This window comes from Sus scrofa, chromosome 15, assembly GCF_000003025.6.
Source record: "Sus scrofa isolate TJ Tabasco breed Duroc chromosome 15, Sscrofa11.1, whole genome shotgun sequence".
Classification (NCBI taxonomy): Eukaryota; Metazoa; Chordata; class Mammalia; order Artiodactyla; family Suidae; genus Sus; species Sus scrofa.
Window position 1 is genome coordinate 115,400,724 of NC_010457.5, and position 21,657 is coordinate 115,422,380.

Consider the following 21,657-nt stretch of genomic DNA (forward strand, 5'->3'; position numbering starts at 1 on the left):
AATTAACTATTTTTGAATGCATCTTTTTTATATTTTCTAGTTCCTTATTAAAATGATCTGTGTTTGATCAATTCTGTTCACTAACTCAGTTACTACTTTTATTACCAATATTTGGAATTTTTTATTGTGTGTAAATTGTTTATTTCTGTTTCATTATTATTTTTTAAGGATTTTTCTCTTGCTCTTTCAGTTGAGAGTAGTTCCTCTGCCTTTTCAATTTATTTAACTCTCTCCGCCTCTATGAATTTAGATGACACAGTTACCTGTTGTGGTCTTGAAGTGGTATTCTCATGTGGAAGGATGTCTCCATGCAGACTGTGTTCCCAGTGTCTTCGGTGGAAGAGCTGGATTTGATGAGAACATGAGTCATGTCTTTCCTCAGGGTGTGCTGGCAACTATCACCTTAGTAGTGGGTGGTGCTGGACATAGAAGAGCTGTAACCTACACAGGCTGTGATTTTGGACTTCCTTTCTGCTCAATAAGCTGTAACTACCTGTCAGGGGCAAGGTCTACTTCCAAGATGCTAAAGTAGAAGCCCTGGAGGTCAGGCTTGAGCTGGCTCTATTTCCTTTAAGTGTTTGATTTTCCCTCTCCCTGCACTGGGACCTTTGCTGCAAAGGAAGGGAGTTCTGAAATGAATGGGTCTGGTGAGACTACACAAGTCCAATACTCTGCCTATAAAGGCATCTGTGGCTTCAAACAGATGTAACCCACATTTCCCTGGTTGTGGTTGATTAGGTCTAGTGCTTTGCTGTGGTATGGAATAAGTGGGGCCAGAGCATTTGTTTGGCTTGGCTGGCACACATAGCAAGGCAGTCATGGGAAACCAGGCAGCCAAGCTGCCATCGGAAGTCTAGGCTACTTCTGGGGCACTGCTTGAGTAAGTACTGACAATGGCCACCACTGTTCCTACTGGGCTCCACCCCAGGACCTGGTCACCTCTGCATCCTAAGGTCAAATCTTTTCCTATGTCCAAGCCACCATAGATCCAGTTCCTTGTTGTAGCATGGAGTAAGTAAGGCTGAAGCATTTGCTCAGCTAAGCCTGGGGAACATAATGAGGCAGTCATGGGAATCCTGGCAGCCACTAGAGCAGGGCTCTCTCCACCTTGCCTGGGGACAAGCCAGCACACACATGCTCCTCACAAATGAAGCCCATCCTTCTTCAGAATTTCTATTTGTCCCAGCAGTAATCCAACCAGCCAAAGGGGCTTGTCTCCTACATACAGGACCCCAGGACTGGGATGCCCCATCTGTAATGCTACGTAATCATTTCCCAGAGTGGGCTTTGTTCCAGTGAGCTCCCTTTTCTTCTGAGCCCCTTCCAGAGGCACAGGTCCTGATCTGGTTGCTTTTTTTCCCAATTATTTCCAATTATGTGTGTATCTTTGTCCGAGCCTTTGTTGTATAGGAGTCCTTCTGCCAGTTTCCAGTTAGTTTTCAGTGAGGGTTATTCCACATGTAGATGTATTTTTGATGTGTTCAGGGATGGAGGCGAATGCCACATCCTCCTACTCTGCCAACTTGATCTCCTTCCCACAAGGACAATTTTTTTTAAGGAAATCAACAAACATTTATTGACCACTTGGCTCAATGATTAAACAGTGAATAACACCCCACTCCCACTCTCAAGGAGCTTGCTCTAGTCCTAAATCTCTGCCTAAGAATATAATAGGCATTGGAAAGAAAACAGAGATTCAGAATGGGGCAAAATGGAACCTTCTAGCACCTCTGCATCTGTCCTTTATCACCTCTAAACGATTCCTTGCAACGTATAGTAGCTGCTTCAGTTCTGCCTCCCAAATTTCACATGAAATATCTCTAGTAATCTGAAACATAAAGAAATATACTTTCTTTTTTTAAAACTTTTTTTAAAAATTTAAGTACTGTTGATTTACAATGTTGTGCCAATTTTTTCTGTTCAACAAAGTGATGCAGGCATATGCATATACACATTTTTTTTTCTCATATTATCTTCCATCATGTTCTATCCCAAGAGATTGGATGTAGTTCCCTGTGCTATACAGTAGGGCCTCATCTCTTATACATTCTAAATGTAATAGTTTGTATTTGCTCATTCCAAACTCCCAGTCCATCCCACTCCCTCCATCTGCCTCCTTGGTATCCACAAGTCTATTTTCTATGTCTGTGGGTCATTTTCTGTTTTGTAGACTGGTTCATTTGTGCCACATTTTAGATTCCACAAATAAGTGATATCATATGGTGTTTGTATTTCTCTTTCTGACTTACTTCACTTAGTATGAGTATCTCTAGTTGCATCCATGTTGCTGCAAATAGCATTATTTCATCCTTTTTACAGCTGAGTAGTATTCCATTGTATATATGTACCACACCTTCCTTATCCATTCATCTTTTGATGGAGATTTAGGCTGTTTCCATGTTTTGGATATTTTGAATAGTGCTGCAATGAACATAGGGGTGCATGTACCTTTTTGAATTGTATTTTTGTCTGCATATATGACTAAGAGTGAGAATGCTGGATCATATGGTAGGTAGTTCTATATTTAGTTTTCTGAGAAACCTCCGTATTGTTTTCCATAGTGGTTGTAACAATTTACACTCCCACCAACAGTGTAGGAGGGTTCCCTTTTCTCTATACCCTCTCCAATATTTTGTTATTTGTTGACTTATTAATGATGGCATTTCTGACTGGTGTAAATGGTACCTCATTGTAGTTCTCCTTTGCATTTCTCTAATAATTAGTGATGTTGAGCATCTTTTCTTGTGCTTACTGGCCATCCATATGTCTTCTTTGGAGAAATGTTTACTTAGGTCTTTATACTTTAAATTAGCTAACTGAGAGTATGAGCACACTGTGATCTACTTCTTGCCAAGTTACATGTAAATATGCCTCTTTTCACCATACTTAATTCTTAAGTATAGATAATAACAAAATCATGCTTTGCTCTAACATGATGCAACCGTCACTGATACAACCAAAAACATGTTAAACTTTCTTTCAAAGCAGAATACAGGGAGTTCCCATTGTGGCTCAGCGGTAATGAACTGGTATCCATGAGGATGCAAGTTCGATCCCTGGCCTCACTCAGTAGGTTAAGGATCTGGTGTTACCATGAGTTGCGGTATAGGCCACAGACACAAGCCTGGCTCTGTGGCTATGACTTAGGCCGGCGGCTACAGCTCCGATTTGACCCCTAGCCTGGGAACTTCCATATGCCGCAGGCGTGGCCCTAAAAAGACAAAAAAAAAAAAAAAAAAAAAAAAAGAGAGAGAGAGAGAGAAAGAGAGTATACAAAATCACTTTTCTTATATTTAGATAATGTCCTTTCCTCTTCTGAGTCACCTATTGATATCTTGTAAGTCAATAAACTGATAAATGAAGTTAACTACTATTTACATATCTTATTTGGTGGGTAATTAGGTGTGAGGAGGTGTGCTGGACTATAAGCAGTCTTGTTTTATTAGGGTTGTGTTTTTTATCAAATTTTATTATAGGATGGAAGTTCTAAGTAGTACAACAAGGGATTCCAGCCATACTCCTTATCCACCTTGCACAGGAGCAGCCCAGTTTCACTTGATGGTCATGATCATTTGCTTAACTGCCAGGTTAAGCTAGTATAACATAACCCTATTTTTTACATTTTTTCCCCCCACTGGTACAAGGAGCCCAAGGTGGAAAAGTGACATTTTCAACTTCTAATTTAATGAAACCATTGTTCTGTTCTCTGGTGAAAGTGTTTCTCCCTTGGGAACAAACTCTCTATACTAACAAAGCCTAATGTTGTAGAGATAGAGCAAAAATTTTGCTAGTTGGTGTTGCCATTGTGGATCAGCGGCTAGCAAACCCGACTAGCATCCATGAGGATGTGGGTTTGATCCCTGGCTCCACTCAGTGGGTTAAGCATCCAGTGTTGCTGTGAGCTGTGGTGTAGGTTGCAAACGTGGCTCGGATCCAGCATTGCTGTGGCTCTGGCGTAGGCCGGTGGCTACAACTCCAATCAGACCCCTCGCCTGGGAACCTCCATATGCCTCGGGTGTGGCCCTAATAAGACCAAAAAAAAAAAGTTTTTGCTAGTGGATCATTAGAAGTAAGTGACAGGAGCTATTCCTATTTCCATCTTTCAGTTCTCAGAGCTAAGAATCCTGGCTGTGGGAGAAAGAGCAACATTTATCAGTGATTTAGGGCATATACCACATCTTCAAAGACATTTCCATAGTCTCTCAACGTGCCACTAACTGGTGCTATAACTGAGCTATCAGAAGGCCACTCAACTATTTTATCAAGTTCGCTGCTTCAGAGTGATGGGGAATGCAGTAGGGCATGAACTCGTTGCTGTACTTCATTTACTATAAAGTGAGTTTTCGGTAAGAAATAGTGTTGTGTGGAAGACCATGGTTATGAATAATACATTCTGTAAGTACATGGATACTTGCCTCTTTCAGCTGAAGCACTCTATGGAAAGGCATATCCAGAGTGAGTGTGTATTACCCTGACAGCCAAGCACTATCCCTTCCATGATGGAAGTGATCTAGTATAATCTACCTGTCACCATGTGGCTAGATGATCCCCCTGAGGAATGATGCTATATCAAGGCTCAGGGTTGGGTTTTGCTCCTGGCTAGTTGGGTATTTATCAATGGTTATAGCCAAATTAGCCTTAGTGAGTGGCAGTTCATGTTGCTGAGTCCATACATAGCATTCATCTTGCTGCTGTGGTCACTTTGTTCATAAGCCCTCTGATCAAGGACTGAGGTAGCTAGAGAAAGAGGCTGACTGACATCCATGAATACCATTTGCCAGGTTTATATCTGTACATACAGGTGTCAGGGACTGTGTACATTTATTCCGGCAACAAAAATTGTTTCTGGAATAGCAACTACAATTAGAGTCACCAGCTAATTAAATTTGTTATAATCTACTGTCATTCTTTCAGATTCACCTGTCTTCTGGAGTTCCCTTGTGGCATAGAGGGCTAAGGATCCAGTGATGTCATAGCAGTGGCCCAGGTTGCTGCTGTGGCACTAGTTCAATCCCTGGCTCAGGAAACTCCACATGCTGCAGGTGAGTCAAAAAAAAAAAAAAAAAAAAAAAAAAAAAAAAAAAAAAGAAGGCTCAGCTGTTTTCTGCACAGTGCAAATAGACAGGTTGAATCATAACATGTAGGAATGACCATCTCTGCATTTCTCAAACACTTGGTGGAGACGCTAATCTCTGCAGTTTCTCCAAGAATGCATTATTGCTTTTGTTCTTTGTATGCAGAGCCCATTGTAGTGCTTCCACGTGGTCTCTCTGTCTTAATAGCCAATATGAGGATTCCAAAAGTTGCTGAGAATATCCATTCCAAATGTATATTCTGACATTTTGAGGAAACTTCACAGGTGACATTTGAGGACATGCTTAGCTTATTGCATAAGGGACAATCTGGACCCAAGCAATACTCTATCAATTATTTGACCTAAGTCCCTATTCTGGGTAGTGGACCATTGTGGTGTCTGTCTAGGAGTTAATGTCATTTTTGAGACACTGTCTTATAATCCCTGAACAATCTGATTATTTGCCCCTTCCCAATGAATATTCATGCTGGTAATTGTCCTCAGTTCTCTTTGGGGAAGGCCAGGAGGGAGAATATCCCATCTTTGTTGTTGTTGTTGTTGTTATGTAGCAGGATTCTTCCTCAAGGGGATCTGTTCTCTCCTTTGTTCAAGATATTCTGAGTCTATTAACTGGCTCATGTCTGGGAATTGGTTGAAAGAATGATCATAGCTCTCTCTGACTTGAGTGGTGATTCAAGTTAGATTTCTCTTCAGAAGACTGAGAGCTTTTCCATTACATTAAGTTAAGACTTTAGTAGGCTGCCAATTTATTTCAGTTATAGGGATATCATTATCATCTAGCCAGTGCCAAAGATTACTGTTGGCTAAGTCATCTTAATTACTAACTTGGTTTGGCTGCTCATTATGATCATCAAATCCACATTGTCTTTGGTGATTTTGTGCTGCTACTTCTCTGTTGCCACCCAGGAATTCCTAATGAATTCCAGGAATTCAATTTTATGGAAAAATACCCCTATAATTCCTGACCTATAGAGAATATATACAGAGCTCTTCAAGGATGACAGAGCTCTTATGAATGTACATCTCGCAGCCTTGGTGCCATGGTAGAGGGAATGTCTTCTGGATCTTCCCAAGGCTAAGGAATGTGTAAATTGGTCTTATGTAATAATTCCACTCTAGCATTTCACTCTTCCTAAGCCTTTGGATACCCTTCTCTACAGTATACCAAGTAAGCTCTAGCATTATCATTTTATTTAGCACAGGTTAATTTGGGTCTAGATTTCATCTACCAGTCAACAAAATTGTTAGACTTTCTTTTCACTGCCCAGGCTGTCACCATGGACCCAGAATTTATACATAGTGCATGCCAGCTTGAGTCAACATTATTTTTTTTTCCACTCTCATTCAATTTTCTTATCTGGGAATTTAAAACTCCAACTGCATTATTTTCTTTTTCTAAGTTTTCTGGTGCATTTAAAAGAAAGCAATCTACACCCTTATATACCTTATTTTCACTAGAATGTTCCATAGCAGAAGCTTGGTCATCCCAAGCCTTGTCTCCTATGGATACTTGGTTATAGCTGTCAAAAGTGAGCATTGAAATAATTGTTCTTCTGTGGATTACTGGCCTCTCTTTCACCAGTGGCTACAGTAAGACTTATGGCTTTAAATACAATAAGATCAGATACTCATCTTTAAATTTCTGATGTCCTGTATCCTTAAATATTCCATTACCAATGACTTCAGCGATTAATGTTTAATCAGGGAAGCAGAACAACTATGATATTATGAAATAAAGAATTTACTTTAGTAATTATACCTTATACAGTTTTGTAAGAAGCTGAAGAAATAAAGGTCTGAAAAAAATCAGAAAAAAAGTCATTAACCAGCCCTGACATGAGTAAAACAGTTGAGTTTTCAGGAAGCTAAGCATGGCCACCTGCTGGCGTAGACCATGAAGTAGACTGGTGTAGAAATCTATGGGAGTTTTATAATCTTTTGGGTCTTTTGCATCTGTGATTTCATAGCAAAGCATCTGGTGATGGACCTGGCATATCTCTTGAACAGAAGTGCCAGGATTTGAAAAGAAGAAATAGATGAAGAATGGGAAAATGCAAGAACACAATGAAAGACGTATATGCAAAGGTCCTGATGTAGGAAATGGTCTGGTTTAGTTAAGGTAGTGAAGAAGAGCAGTGTGCCTAGGGGTAGAAGAAAAGAGAGGAACGTTGATTCAAAATGAAGTTGGAAAGATAGAAATGAGTCAGATCATGTAGAGCCTCATAGGAGTTGGACAGTTATTCTAAGTGCTTTGAAAAACCATTCAAGAGATTCCTGAAACTCCTAAGTGTGATCATTATCACTATCATCATATTTACTTACTTTGTGCCAGGGACTGTGATACACATTTTGCATAATTATTCACCTAACATTTGTGGAGCATCTGCTATGTGCTACACACTCTGCTGGATCCCAGAGATGCAACAGTGAACAGGACTGTTGAACATAGCCACGATTTTCAAGTTTACGATCTAGTAAGCGTCATTACATTTAATTTTTACAGTAGCCCTATGAGGTAAGAAACTGAGGTATGAGAAGAATGTTAAATTAAATTGCCTAAGGATATCCCAGCTAGAAACGGACAGGGCCAAGATTTGGATCCTGCTCGTATTCTCAAGACCTTGCTTTTAAGCAGTAGTCTATCTGCTTTCCATGTTGTTGTATAAACACTCAGCTAAACCTAAGGAATAAATCCCTTCATGGTCTTCAGTTCTCTCTGCCTCTGTCAATGTACACATTTTAGGTTATAAGCTTCACTTGAGTAAGGAAGTGAGACAGCTTTGAGTATATGAATTGTCCTTTACAGAATTCAGAGCAATTAAGTTTACCGGCTTTCTTGGTTTATCATGAACATGGTGTACACTGAGCAGGTGTGTGGCTGTCCATCATGAGACTTGAAGTTCTGCATCATATTGGACATGTTCACTGGGATGACACATCTAATTTGGTGGCTTCTCATGGGAATCACATCGTTTTGTCATGTTCTCTTTCCTTAAACAGGAAATGTAATCACAAATACTTTTTTAAGTTTTAAAAAATAGTTTCCCACTGACTCTAAGAAAAAAAGAGTTAATTTAATGCTGAATACATTGAACCAAGCGTTAGGCAGATAAAAATCTAAACTTGGTTGTCATAACTGTCAGGCCATTTAGAAACCAAATAACTCACATCCTGCTAATTGCTTTTATGTTCATTTATCCAAGAGACATGAGTCATCTCTCACAGAATCCTAATTATGAATGACTTACACCTTGTTGATGACAGAGCTCTCTGTTATTCTTACAGAAACTTTCCAAGATGTATTTTTTCAATATAATTTTAACTTTCTCTGATTTTAGTTTATCTGATACACTTGAAGGGTGTTTTTTGTTTGTTTGTTTTTTTCTCAGAAGTCTGTAACCTAGGGATCTACCTTCCCTTTCTTTCCCATAGCCAAAGGTTGTTCAGAAGCCAGGAAAACTGAATTTCTGAACTTTGTGCTGTGAAGAGTGTTGATGCCGTGATGACAGATTAATCCAGGCATATGATTGTTGAAGCTCTGTTTTAGAAGCATGATTCTTTTTAGTAGGAAATCCAGAAACACCATGAAAGACAATAGAAACATGAAAATCCATGTAGTGCATATGTGAGTCTATTAGAACAAGGGTCACCACATTCCAGAGTAATCAAGAATGATGTAAACAATCAAGCTTACATCACTACTAAGATCCTAGGTATACTTTTCTTAATTGGGTATTAAACATGAGGAATTCTTCAAGACCGAGGAGGGAGAATAATATAGATGTAACTCACAGAATATGTTCTTTTATATATTTATTGACAAAAATCTGTTGATTCAGATTTAAATGTTATCAACAGGTCTACATAGTCATACACACACACACACACACACACACACACGCACTCAAAAACAAACAAAAATTATTGGTCCTTGATATTTTCACATTTTATCCCAATGGAAACAGCAATTTTAACTAACCCCTACCATGATGGTGGTATTTCCTCCTCATTCCTAGGCTTAGGTCAAATCTGGCAAGAAGATGCTTGAAGCCTGAAACAAGTACTAGAGTTTAGGCCTATTTGTGTATTTCCTTGGTCTAACTTCCTTTTGCACCATCAGCTGTCCATTATAGGGACCATATTGGGTTGTCCATGTGAAATATTATCTACAAGAGTGGCTGTAAAAGAATTAGCTATAAGAAGTACTCCTTAACTCCTCTAAAATAACCCTCAAAGGCCTTGTATCCCACATACCTGGGAATTTTACATTAAGAAAAGATTGACATAATTAAAACAGAATTTATGTATTTATTCAGCATAGGGAGTGGTAGTACAAGCTGTCTGGAACATTATTCCACATGGGAGGATCCAGCAATAGGGATCAATCTTTCTGCTGAGTCAAATGTTGTCTTCTCATCTGAGAATTCTGATATATGGTATCGAAGAATACTATGTATGATGATAGCTTTTGTTATGTGCAGAGCTTGCCAATAGATGCTAGGAAAAAATATTAAATTAGGAGTTCCCTGGTGAGATAGCAGGTAAAGGATCTAGATTGGTCACTATTGTGGCTTGGGTCATAGTTGTGGCCCAGGTTCAATCCCTGGCCTGAGAACTTCTGCATGCCACAGGCAAGGCCAAAAAAAAAAAAAAAAAAAAGAAGAAGAAAAAATCAAATTAGTTTTTTCTTTAAATCAATAAACTTCCTAGTTTTTTTGCCATTAATTCTTATACATTAGCATGAATGTGGTGCTTCAAAATATCCCACATTTTAACTAAATAAAGATTTCTGTTTTTCAAAAGCATAAATAAGGACACAGATAGCTTAAGGTCAGTAGGCAGAACTAGTAAGTAAACAATGCCTACCCTTTTATTTTAAACTGACCACAATAAATCACACCCTTTTGAAAATAGTCATAAACTAGGACTTGAACTCAAGCCCTGATGTGATTTTTTTATCACAGCAAGAGTTCTTTAAAACTTGATCGACTTCTTCCAGTTTTAAGCCTCTCAATACTCTGCAACAAATACAAGTTAATTTTTGGTTGACACTGCATTAGGACTCCCTGGAATTAAACAATCTCTACAGGGAGAATACTAAAGTCTCTAAATTTGTAAATTTATCTTAAATATTTGATTTAGGTCTTATGAGAAAAGAATAATTTCTTTCTCTGTCTCCCCCTCCCCTCCATCTCTCTCTTCCTTCCTTTTCTCCTTCTTCTCTTTCTTCTTGATCTAATAGCTTATTGAGACAGGGAATCTCATTACATTTCTAAAAAGCAGTTGTCAGATCAAACTACCACATCATTACAAATTACTCTATACATGGTAATACAGATCCCTCCCTCACATTTCTACTCATCCTCTTCCTGCTGTTCTCAGACAGGGATCGCACCTGTGCCAGAGCAGACACCTAAGCCACAGGAGTGACAATGCCAGACCCTTAACTTACTGAGCTACCAGAGAACTCCCAGTTCTTTCATTTTTAACCATGAAAAAGTGCATTACCACATAGATAATAATGGTATAAATCAAGGATTATCAATGCCAATCTAAGTCTCTCAAAGCCAGTCTGAATTCCACCTGGTAAAGGGGGGATCGTTATGATGAAAGACATAGATAGTATCTGACTTATTGATATATATGTCCATTGCCATAGGAAGAATCCATACTGCAACTCTGGTTAATAGTGTCATTTTTGCATTAATAGGGAAATTAAAATCTTACTGTCAGGGTCATCTTATTACAGAATATTAACTCCCTAGAGTAAAAGTTTATTGGGAATTTTTCAAAAACCAGTTTGTAAGGAGGATCCAGGAACCAGGAAGCATGGAGTAAAGTAGACCACAATCATTAAAGAAGGACTTAGTTACCAAGCACTGGGGCAGGATCAGACAAGCTGGCAACCTCCTGGGCATTGTGCTTCCTGGCTGTAAAAGTACAGGCCAGTGGTAAGAGCTCAGAGCTAGGCCCAGATCGCAATGAATAGGCAGAAGAAATTGGAGCCATACTGGAAAACTAATGCAGGAAAAAAATATTTCATTTGTGAGTCTTTCCTGAGGCCATAGATACAAGGAGATCGTAAACCTGATGAATTTTGACCACTGTGTATGAAATGGCCTAGATCAATAATTCAAATTAATTAAACATTTTTAGGCGTGGGCTGAAAATGTACTGGTGTTGACTGACATCAGAGTTAATTGTTTTCATAGGTTAAGAAATTACAGAATTGGCATGACATACTTTCACTGTTTTTAAAGCATAAGCATAGAATTGTAGTGTTCTTATTGTCAATGACATACTTCACTTGGAGAAAAAAGTCACATTTCAGAATCTTATCAACAAACTTGTAACGAAGAAACACTTCTGAAGGTAGTTAAGTAAGCAAAGACATAACCGTTTGCTCTTTTTTTTCTTACATATGATAATACTATTGGTATAATACCTAAGATGAAGTATAGAAAAAGAAACTAATTCATTCATCTATCCATGCCTCCAACAAATGTCAGGTCTGGATTGGAGAAGTAGATTTGGGGTTATCAGCCAATAAGAGGTAGTTTAAGTTGTGGATCCTAGAAAAAGTGCATCATAATTTCAACTCAAATAAATTTTAGGTCCAATAGCATTAAATGCTACTAACTAGTTAAGTAAAATAAGGACAGAATTGACCTTTGGATTTAACAACCTGAAGATCATTAGTGACTTTAACAGGAATAATCATTTCCTTGGACTGATTAGAGTAAGTTCAAGAGAGAGAGGGAGAAATTAGAGACTGAAAATGCACTCAATACTTCCAAGGATTTTGTCTCAAAAGGAAGGAGAGAAATGGGGTGTTAGCTGGGGTACATCATGTCCCAACAGGGCTTTTTAAGGTGGGGGAATAATAGCATGTTTGTATGCAGGTAAGAATAATCCAGGAGAGAAGGGGAAATTGATGACACAGGCAAGAGAGAGAAAAAATCCTGGGAGGCTACCCCTCAAAAAGTAAGAAGGGATAGGATCTGGGTCCTAAGTGGAGGGATTGGTCTCTTCTTGGAGACCAGATCATGATAGCAGGGAAGGCTCTCAATTAACAGTGGTGAACATTTTAAAATCCTTCATATGTTCTTTCTCAAAATTCAAATTTTTAATGTCTCACTATTTTTAGATATTATTTTTAATGCATACTTTTTTCAGATGTATATATTCTGACATCTTCATTTGTGGAGGGGATAATTTAAAATTTAGTTCACGATTCGTGCATGGAAAATGAGCATTTTAAATGAATAAACTTTCACCCATTAATTTTTATGAGAAAGGTACTGCTGCAAAGTATCCTTAAATTAAGACACAGTTAATGAAATACCCTACCATGTGAGGATATGGAGAATTAACTCTTTTTTGAGATATTCTTCATCATAGTTCAGGGGATTCTGAAGTCAATAGAAAAGAAGGCATAATAGTCATCCAGGCGATGAGTAGCCAGTCAAGCCTCTTAAGGCCATAGAAAATACTTTTCTCCAAATATTGTGCATTCCTTATGCTTTTTATCCGATAAACTGCTTGGCTACATGCAGACTGAAAATGTGATGATAATAAGCATGCAGTGCAATTATTACCGAAAAGATAAGCATCTCATCATTTCATGAGAGAAAAGATCTTATATTTTTGAGCTTTTCAATGAGTATAGGACCAGTTCCTCCCATGTGAATCACTTTGACATTTAAAGAGTTCATGGAACCAAGAGAAAGGTAAGTCCCATTATTGTAAAAGGAAAGTGTCGTAACCCTCATGGAATGTTCTTGGGTTTCTGCCATACAGAGGAAGCGACTTGCAGTGGGTGGCAAGAAGGAATAATAGTCACCCAGGTGATGAGTAGCCAATCAAGCCTCTTAAGGTTTGTGATCATCAAGGCAATAAAATGTCAGTCTCAGCCCAGGTTGGGCTCTAGTGCTAGTAGCCCTGACTACATTCTGCCATCATCTACACAATGTGTGATCCAAAAGGATTAAGAGAGTCAAGCCCTTCCTTTGCTCACTCCCCCAAAGAACGAAAGAGACGTTGGTAAATATTTATTTAAGAAAGATTCTTTCTGATAACCAAACTGGATGCCTTTTCAGAGTAACCACAGAGGTAGGATTAGATTGTCTGAGTGAACTGAGGAGGTTAGAGAAGGGAAGTTGGGTGTTACCATGGAAAGCTGGAATCCTGTTCTACTAGTGCATTAGCCTCTGCCACTTTGGAATCTTTTAATTGCCCCAAAGCCCCATTTCTGGGTAAACACAATGAGACTCAGTTTGAAAGGAGGAGGGGGAAAGTACAAAGAACTAAGAAGCAGTTTTCCTATTCAGGGAAAATGGTACGAAACTTGCCCTTCATTGGCTGGGAAGAAGAATGAAAATATTGTATCTGAAACCTCAGTATGGCACTGAAAGGCCCAATATGTTCAGAATTACCAATTCTAAAACTCAGATTGTCATATGAAAAGAAGGAAGAGGGAGAAGAAAAGGTCTCAGATTCCTTAGTTACACATGGCATTTCTGGCCAAAAAAAGAAAAAAAAAAAAAAATCAACCTTCTCCCCTCCATTTCATCAGGATCATCTCAAAAAAGGAAACTAACTGTCCACAGGACAGGGTAGACAGCTTGGGCTTAGCTGAGTGCCACTGGCTAAATGTAACACCGTGGCTTTCTTGTTCTCCAGTGTTAAGGCGAACAGCAATCAGAGGTGCTATGCTCTAGTTCTTTTTAATCCGTTTTTAATTATAGCATAAACACAATACAACAGCAATAGAGTGATTTCCGTGGATTGTTTTGGCAGGTATTAGCTTGTTTCCAACTGAATGACTTATATTCTTCCTTTCTTCCTCCCACCTTTTTTTTTCCTAAAGAAACATCTTATTTGAAAGGCCATTGTCCATCTTGTAAAATTAAATTAATTTCTTTTCTAAAGTGTTAAAAAAGCTTTAAGAGTTAGAGAAAGCAAGGCAAAGGAAGATCTCTTTTTGTAAAAATGATGCAAGGTTGGAGAAATAAGTTAAAAAATTAATACTTTTTCAAAAATAACTTTTACAAATAATTTACATCTTGTGTGTGGTAAATTTATATTTCACAATGCCACAATGCACATGAGGAAAATTGAACTCTATTTTTTTTTTTTGCTTTTTTAGGGCGAACCTGTGGCGAATGGTAGTTCCCAGCCACAGGTCGAGTCAGAGTTACAGCCACTGGCCTACACCACAGCAATGCAGGATCCAAGCTGTGTCTGTGACCTACACCACAGCTCATGGCAACAGCAGATCCTTAACCCATTGAGTGAGGCTAGGAATCAAACCTTCATCCTCATGGATCCTAGTCAGTTAAACTCTAATATTAAACAAATACAATAAACCAATAATGTACTCAAATTCAATTGATTTTTCAATTTGATTATGATAGAGATTTCTTCATTTTTTTCTATATTACTGTAATTGCTATTATTATTTTACGTGTGTATAGTAATGACTTCTCCAGGTGATAGTGCTAAGTGGAAGAGCCCGAATTTGAATGTAGGACTTCTAGCTCCAAATTTAGTCATCTTCTTTCTACAAACACTGTAAAATTCTCAGCATTCCTCATTTTCATATTTGTATCCTAGTTTCATTCTTTTAGTACCATACACAAAAGTAAATACATTAATCTTGGGTTAGTATTTCTTTAGGGCTAAGTTTATTAGCTATCTCCTTTTCACCTGCTTTTCATCAAGTATTTCTAAAGTGTTTCAGGCAATTTAACCTACCCAGTTAAGATGTGCTTTCACAGCCTACTTAATATGTCTGAACCTTGATTTCTAAATCTATTAAATGGGAATAATAATTGCAACTTATCATAGAATTATTTAAATATGATTGAAGCTAAATATATCTTCCTCATGATACTTTGTTTTTAATTCAAAACAAATCATAAGCACTTATTAATTTGATTTTTTTTAAAAAAAAAAGAACTGACAGGATTTTATTACAAATGTCGTTAATAGACTAGGCACTTATCCAGTATAACTTGGTGGTAACTTTAGAAAGACACATAGACAAACATTTTTCAAAAATTAAAGGGAACAAAATGTGAGAGAATAAAGGAATTCCTTATTTTTCTACCATGTGATAATAAGCAGGAGGGATTAGCAAACATTTAAATTTTCTTAAATAATTACATTTTTGGATATTGCGAAATTTCAAACTTAGCTTGACCTTTTGGTGTTTGAGTTTGTCTACTTTTGGCATAAGATGATTTCCTGACTTTAAAGGCATCAGGCAGCTCTTACCAATGAACGTTTTAATTATTCAAGTTGCATAAATAACTTGAAAACATATGGAATCAATTTCCCACACAGTATTCATTGGTTAAAAAAATTGTGAGAAAAATGGCTCTGCTGTTCATGGATTCAGTTTTCTTGAATTACAAATTTCATGGGCTTCAAGGTAGGCAGATTCCTGTTAGACCTCAAGCAAGTCAGAATGGATCACAATGCCAGGGCCCATCTGAACTATTCCAAGTATAATTAACTTATGTGACAATCAGTTTTTATCTACACAATGTATTTATCATCACCCTTCCCTTGACTCCTAACACACACTCATATTATTCTTTAAAATGATACCAAACCTCTGCAAGATAAACGAGACCTATTACAATCCATAGAATATTGAAGAACTCCGAAATATATGATTTGTGGCAATGTTCATTTTACATGGACTTTTGATGGAAAAAGCAAGCCCATTTAATGATAACATCATATTGGAAAGGCCACCGTTCATCAACTCACCGGTGCTTACTTACCATGCTCCAAACTTCACTATTATATGATTTTCACTACTTGTTCTCTAAGTCTGAATCCCAAGCTATGGGAAGATATAACCCTGCTGCTCTATTACTTATTTTTCTGTCACTTCACTTAATAGCACTGAACATCATGTGGACTGTGTGGGATTATAGCACATGGTATGAAAAACCTAGTGGGAGGACATTACAGCAACAGTTATGTTGAAATGAAAGTCTGGCATACATGCAAAACCATCTTCCAGTTCTTTCCCAGTTCCAATTTTGGTCCCACTATCATATGTTATTACTAACATTTATTTTGTTATCCTTTAATTTTGAGTGATTTAATTTTGCAATATGATAATTTTAAAATTCATTATATTTCAATTGGTTTATCCTTAAAATTTTAGTAGAAAATGCATTATTAAATCTGAAACGGTACAGACTAAAGCAAGGTTGATCATGATGCTGATAACCAGTCACCAAGCTCCCAGTAAAAAGATTAAGTCCATTAATTTCTCAATGAGGATAGGAATGTAAGTGGCCACAGGATGAAAGCTAGTTTTAGATGTTTGCGTTTACAGTTGAATCTCTTTGTTCCCAGGTTCTGTATTTATACGTTTGCCTCCTCAGTAAGGTTTGTTTGTAACCTCAAATCACAGTGCTTTGTGGTCATTCATAGATGTGCTCAGAGCAGCAACAGATTTGCAACATATTTGTGTCACCCATCAAGCCCAGCTGAGGTAGAACAAAGTAATGCTCTGCCTTCTTAGCTCAACTCTCACACTGTAAATGTGTCCTTTTCACGTCTATTTAGTGTTACATTTTTTGCATGTCTGTGCTTTTTGTTGTGATTTGATGTTAAGAATGAACCCTAAGCACAGTGAGGAAGTGCTGTCTATTGTCCCAAAGTGCAAGACAGCTGTGATGGGCCTTCTGCAGAAAATACATGTGTCAGATAAAGTTCATTCAAGCAAGAATTATAGTGCTGTTAGCTGTCAGTTAAGTGTTAATGAATTAAAAATAGTAGTAAATAAGGTGCCTTTAAACAGAAACATACGTGAAATAAGGTTATGTATTAAGCGGTTGATGAAAATGTGATAATGCTTAAGGGAACTTAACCCTTTATTTCCTCTGGGTGCGGTAATTTAGTTTTTGAGGCAATTTTATAGAACAAAACTATCACAAGTAAGGAGAATTCACGGTCTATATGGCATTTTCATCATCTTCAGAAAGGGTCAGATGGAGAGTTTAGAGGAAATTATTAATATGCAGAGTTTTTTTTTTAAATGAGTTGCTGTGTTTTATTATATGTCTTATGTCCATCATATCCTTTTTAAATTAGGGCTTTTAATTACTTTAAAAAAAAAACTTGCTCTTATTTATTATTTTTCTTACTATAGTTAGGATGTCATTGAAGATATTTCCTAATCTAAAGCTCAGCAAAGAGTGACTTTGTTCAGAGTTCCCTGGAAGTGAGCCGGTGGTTGTGCCCACCTGGCCATGCAGCACTGCTCTGCGATCTTCCAGGAGGCCACATCATTTCTTTGACAAGAGCACGGTGACATGCAGCAGACAAAAGAGCATTTCCTTGAAACGTAAATGGATCCAAATTCAACCTTTACCAATTCATGCTTATGTAACCTAGAATGAGCTATTTACCTTTCTGAATTTCTCTTCCTTTCTTCCTCTATAAAATATAGACAATAATACAACTTACAAAGAAAACTTTTACTTTACTAAAAGCAGATTTAGGAGCACCTCTCCATGAAAGAAGAAGCTTGGTGTTGATCTGGGTGGGGAATCAAGTCGCTTTGGCATTTCCCCCAGTTTTATCTTTCTATGAGATTATCTAGATTTTACTACCCCCTGCCAGCATCAAGAGGGATCCTCGCAGACTTACTCTTCTCTTTAACTGATCTAAAGGTGGTTGTGGTCTCTAAGGGATTTCCCTAACTACTAAGGGATTCAAGGGTAAGCATGTGAGGCCTATGCTATAGATTATTCAAAACAGCATTTGGAATTTTATGAGGGCTGAGTTCTGGTTAGCAGTAGTTGAGTCAGAAATCTGAAGTGTGTAAACTTGGCCTCTGTTATGCTTTTTGTCTTTTCTGTGTTTGTGTCCTTTTATTTATTTGTTTTTCCTTATTATCGAATTAAATCCCCTTAAAAGCAACAGCCTAGAAAATAAAAGTTCCAGTTTTGCTAATGAACCCAATTTGGTATTTTGGCCATGCATTAGCTGTTGCTCTAAAGAGGGTACAGGTGAAGTTCCCTGGTAGCTCAGTGGGTTAAGGACCCAGTGTTGTCACTGCTGTGGCTCTGGTTATTGCCATGGCACGGGTTCAGTCCCTGGCCCAGGAACTTTTTCATGCTGGAGGCAGAGTCAGAAAAAAGGGGCAGGGGGAGTACAGCTGGAGATGGAAAGGAAACATGGTGTGCAGAATAGCAATCTTAACTGAGAAGCACCCAAGAAATTTTAAGGGACAGAGTTGAGTTATTTGATCACTCAAATAATTCAAATAATTCCTAGCAGGAAAAGTAGCAAGATGGTTCTCAGAAGGATCAAATGTGACAATACATGCAAAAATGTTTACTACAATAATATGGCACATCCTTCTGAGGTATTTTGACAAGTATAAACACATATGCTAAAATTAGATAATACTTTTAAATTTTTTTGTAAAAAACTTACCAATATTCATCTAGAAAGGAGAGGTGATATAATCTGTAAAAAAAAAAAAAACTTGTAATTCAATCTATTCAGCTCAAAATATTTCATAAAATCATATACCTTTTAATGAAGTCCATGGTAGGGATCATTATCTCTCTTTCACCAAAGGCAAAGAGACATTACACATGTATTTCCAAATCATGGGTAGAGTTTAAATTAGGACTGAACACCTTTGGCCCTTATATACAGCCAATGCTCGATAAAACTTGCCTGAGTTAATGTCATTAGTTGAATTCTACTGCTCCCTACAATAGGTCACATTTCGTAATTTTCAAGTCTCAGAAAATCTGTTCAGTGCCCGTTGCAAGACAATAAAGAAAAATACTTCTGTAAATAGTGTTAAATGACTCCTGCCATCTGGTAGAATCAGGGAAAAGGGAATCATAGGTACTAATTTATTTCCTGATTCAGAAAATGACTCACAGTGTAACTTTGTGAACATTGCTTAACCTCTTAGCATTCCAGTTTCTACAGCTGAAAAACAAGGATAAGATTTGTCCACTTTACAAAGGTAAATGCTCCAGAAATGCACACAAAAATTAATCTCATATCAAGGGACAGTAAAGCTGGTTTTTCGTGTACTTGAGCTATCACTGACACATTCACAAAACAGTTTCTGCCAAAGTTGTGTGGTTAATGCTTCCAGATCACCTCCCTAAACACCACATTGTGCACTGAACTCTTTTTATCCTGCCCTGAATCAGAATGGTAATCGCCGCGGGGTGTGTTCAACATGACTGATGAGGCACACCGTGCAGCCTGCATCGCCCTCCGTGCCAGAGCGCTTTCTGCGTGGTTGTCAAGGAAGACAACACTCAACAGAAGGAGAAATATCCATACGGTGGGAAGGAACTTTCTCCTTGAATTTTGATTCGGGGAAATATGACCCAAATTATGAATGAGCCAATTTCATTTGCAGTCTTCCTGCTACAATATACAACTGTTCTCTTTCCCTCATATTCTGGATGCTGGGATTTAGGAGAGACATGTACATATCCTTGCTGGTGCTTGACTTATTATCTGCCTCACCTCCTTTTACGTTTTTGTTTTCTTTTGTTTTTAAAGATAGTTATTTACAAAGGTTAATTCAGAATCTCTAATATCTATTGCTTGATGTATCTGTAGCTTTATCCATTACTCCTACAGCTGGCAACAATCACAGTTCATTAAACTAAAGTCTCTGTGTCACTCCACATGCTCTCTCCTAAATCATCTATTGCTGATACGGAGCTTTCTTTTTTAAGTGACAAATTCCAATATACCTTAACTAGATAGGGGCAAAACGTGATAGCCCAAAGAGGTCACAAGCAGCAGTCTCAAACTACATGGCTACTTGGCCAAAGTTCTTCTGTCATAGAATGGTTACAGGATTGACATCCAAAAAGCAATTGGGGTTGTCACACACAACTGGACAAATTCAGGCTCTAAACTGAGGAGTGGAGATAAATGGGGCTGTTTGAAATTAAGATTTTACATCATGAAAGCAGATTTCTTTCACAACATAAATATTCTGGGAGGGAAAAAAATAATGTGACTTTTTTCAAACACCCTCTTCCCCTTGTAAACACGAAAGAATATTTTCTAATTCTGTATTAAGCTGTGATTTAATGCTGTTGACTTCAGCTCTCAGTGCCTTCTCTCATAGCGAACCTGGATTTTTTTCTTTGGCTTAACTGCCCACCACTGCACATCTGACTAGGGTCCTTAATGTTCACTTTTATGTGTTAAGTTTGGATGTCAGCATAAATACTAAATCCACATCTAACTAAAAATAAATAAAATGAATGGCCAGTGTGTATTGGACATGCTCTCAAGATGTTTGGATTCAGACATTATATTACCTAACTAGAAAATTTCGACCAAAGTTCAAATGCAATTTTGTTTTATGCCAGTATTTTCCAACCTACTTTCCTTAAAATATGTGAGATATTTTATACTGCCAGAAAGTTTTGTTTGAGAATTGTTGCTTACATGCCTCTCTTAGAAATTCCTTATATATATATCAGTCAGCTAAATACTCCAAAGTTACGTAGAAGGTAGTAACTTTCTTTAACTTACTGTTCCCCAAAATTATTTAACAAGGGAACACCTATAGTTTAATTTTTGTGGGAATTATAATATAAGGTTTCCGACCCTCTGATAGAGTTTGAAAAATAATATTCTATACCTTTCTTTTTCAATCCCATTAAGGTGGAATTGAACTCCAGACTCTACTCTTTCATCAATGATTCCTCCAACATATTCTTAAATGCATATTTATATTTTAAATACAAACAACTTCCTTATTAGCAGAGACCTATTTTAGGTGTGACCTGGGAAAGGATTAACTACAATTCCTTTTTCTTCTGAATCTTCCTTTAGAGAATTTGTGGGCAAACGGCTTCCTCATTTTGATGGTGAGCAAGCAGAAAGTACTTGTTTAATTGAATCAAAGTATACCAACATCAGAAACTTCTATTTCCTACGATAAAAAGTATTTCAAAGGGCAAAAAGGTGGGTGAGATTATTTTTTTCCTTCACTTTTGCACATTCTGTTTAAAGAGTATCTGCCATGGCAAAAAAGACAAAGACATTAAGACATTTTATTTGTTAATTATTTTTATTTGCAAGTCCTTGTACTCTAAATGCTGAACTGTCCCAACTACATAGGTGTCTCTGGAGATGTGAATTAACAGAGAATTTAGGCAGCAGACACTGGAATGTGCGTGCTCTAGCCTTTCTTTTGGGGAAAAAAAAGAGAGAAAGAAAGTACATAGATTCATAATACTTTCCCTTGATAAATATTAGCTTTTTTTTCCTTTTCTCTTCACCCTTTCCTCCATTCCACTCTCTCCTTTTCAATATAACTTGAACTTCTCTTTTAATTTTGCTAAGTATGATTTTGCTTTCACTGTTTCAGATAGCATCACAGAATTGTAGAGTCCTCCAAACCCAAATCCTTCCTTCTAACACTGCCTGCCCTTTATTACATGAGTCTCATGTATCGTGAAGATACTTTGGTTAAGTAGAGACATTCTCAGGGTTCCAGTCCCTATTTTAAAGGTACAGGACAG

General features: G+C 37.5%; 2 long non-coding RNA genes across 3 annotated transcripts in view; one reads left to right on the forward strand and one right to left on the reverse strand.

Annotated features, from left to right (window-relative positions):
- Nucleotides 1–21,657, forward strand: part of LOC110257137 — a 109,098-nt gene that overhangs the window by 72,295 nt on the left and 15,146 nt on the right. The window contains exons 1-2 of one of the 2 annotated variants that reach the window (XR_002339381.1): nucleotides 3,932–5,042; nucleotides 20,966–21,097. The exons of the other annotated variant lie outside the window; for it this stretch is intronic. This is a non-coding gene — a long non-coding RNA (uncharacterized LOC110257137). Of the gene's footprint in view, nucleotides 1–3,931; nucleotides 5,043–20,965; nucleotides 21,098–21,657 lie in introns of those variants that run through there. 2 annotated transcript variants of the gene reach the window in all.
- Nucleotides 1–21,657, reverse strand: part of LOC110257138 — a 51,708-nt gene that overhangs the window by 26,004 nt on the left and 4,047 nt on the right. The window contains exon 2 of the long non-coding RNA XR_002339383.1: nucleotides 18,566–18,598. This is a non-coding gene — a long non-coding RNA (uncharacterized LOC110257138). The remainder of the gene's footprint in view (nucleotides 1–18,565; nucleotides 18,599–21,657) is intronic.